We start from the raw sequence: 1,741 nt of genomic DNA on the forward strand, positions 1-1,741 counted from the left end.
GCATCCGCAGGCAGACTCTCAACCACTGCGCCACCAGGGAAGCCCTAAAGCTTATTTTTTAAGAAGGAAGTTTTATATATACTACTTAAGTTATATATCTGCATACATACATCAGAATAAAGAATTAAAGGATTTTGTTGGATAATTTAGGAGAATGATTTATGTGGGTACTTTGGTATTCGTGAGAGCAAAGATTTTTGTCTTTTCTGTTCATTGCTGAAGTCTCATGTCTAGAATAGTGATTAACACATAACTGGTGCTCAATGTTTACTGCATGAAAAGACTGAATGTTTTCTTTTCTTTTTTCTGGAGGAGGGAGGCAGTATCAGAGCTTAGGAGCCATAGGTCTTTAAGACAGATTGTCTTCATTGAATCTCAGCTCTATCACTTACTAGTTCTTTTACCGTGGACAAGTTACCTAAACTCTCTGTGCCTTAGTTTTATCATCTGCAAAATGGGTATTTTAGGGTTGTTGTAAAGATTAAATTAATTAATAGGCTTAAGCCATTTAGAATAGTATCTAATATGTAGTTGGTAGAAGTAGATACCTTGAAATAGGCAATACATGTTAGATATTTACATTTATGCCTAATTCTCCTTTTTATATATGTGGTCATAAACTAAGAAAATATCTTGTGAAGTTGGTAATGTGGAAGTCTTGTTGCCTCTGCTTTTCAGGAAGAAATACTAGGGCACAGAGGTCAAATGACTTGTAAATGTGATCACCAATGTAAATGTGTATCCTACTTGAATATTCAAAGTAAGGCAATATATTTGCATTTTCCTGGAATTGTTTATTATTTAGGATTTTTAATGCTTTACTTAATTGATGGTTTACAAGCTACAAACTTAAATTGAGCCCTAAAATTGTGTTTATGTATACAACAGCTATAAATTCACTAAGTTGTGGCTATATATAGTCTCTCATATTTTGGATCCTCCTTATGATTTAAAAAAATACATCTTTATAGTCTCAGTTAGTCATTAGGTATCTTCTCAGGCAATGGAAGCTCAAAGTACAAGTATTCACATGCAGAATCCTGCAATTTTTGAAAGATGAAAAGGGATCCTCATTTTAAAACATCAGGAATCTCTGCTCTAGTGGCTCTATATAGCAGAAAATTCTTGTATATCTTGATCTCTTAATCAGAACTGTAGAGAATCTCCCTTCTGGGCTTGCCTGAAACTGTGAAAACCAAAGCTCCACCTTGGCCTAGGGGGTTGGAAGCTGGGCGTTCGTCCGAGATAAACTACAACTCCCAAGATTCTCGGGTGGGAGCTCTTGGGAGTTGTGGTTCATTGAACACTGCGGCACCAATGCCCCTGCACCTCCCCTCCCACTTCCATCGCAACCTACACCCTGGGCTCAGAATCCGGATGAGTAAGTCGCCTGGTCATCTCTCTCGTGGGAATTTTTCTCGCTTCTCCATTTTTCTCTTTTGTTTCCTCTGTTAGCTTATTGTTAGGCACACGCAAGGACTACACTTCTGGAGAAGAGTCGAGACGGAGGAGGAGGCGGGATCAAGCGCTAAGCCGGAAGGCGTGAACCCGGCAGTGATCCAGTGCCTGTCGGGCTGAAACGTAGTGGACCACAGAAGGTTCTGACCTCCGTAAGGAAACCTAACGTCCTTTCTGTCTTTTTTTTTTTTTTTTTTTTTTAACGTGCTCACAGTTCACTTCTCCTTTCTGGTCTTAAAAGTCTATTTTCCTTCTCCAGCTTTTTTTTTTTTTCCCATGGTGT

General features: G+C 38.7%; 1 protein-coding gene across 4 annotated transcripts in view; it reads left to right on the forward strand.

Annotated features, from left to right (window-relative positions):
* The window catches only part of MTRF1 (mitochondrial translation release factor 1), a 67,753-nt gene that overhangs the window by 19,072 nt on the left and 46,940 nt on the right, over window positions 1–1,741 (forward strand). For 2 of the 4 annotated variants that reach the window (XM_024126032.3, XM_055089407.1), the window contains exon 1: window positions 1,328–1,610. The gene's annotated coding sequence lies outside the window, so the exon portion shown is untranslated. Of the gene's footprint in view, window positions 1–1,313; window positions 1,611–1,741 lie in introns of those variants that run through there. The other 2 variants (XM_024126033.3, XM_024126034.2) reach the window with 2 other exon arrangements.

This window comes from Physeter macrocephalus, chromosome 13, assembly GCF_002837175.3.
Source record: "Physeter macrocephalus isolate SW-GA chromosome 13, ASM283717v5, whole genome shotgun sequence".
NCBI classification, from domain to species: Eukaryota; Metazoa; Chordata; class Mammalia; order Artiodactyla; family Physeteridae; genus Physeter; species Physeter macrocephalus.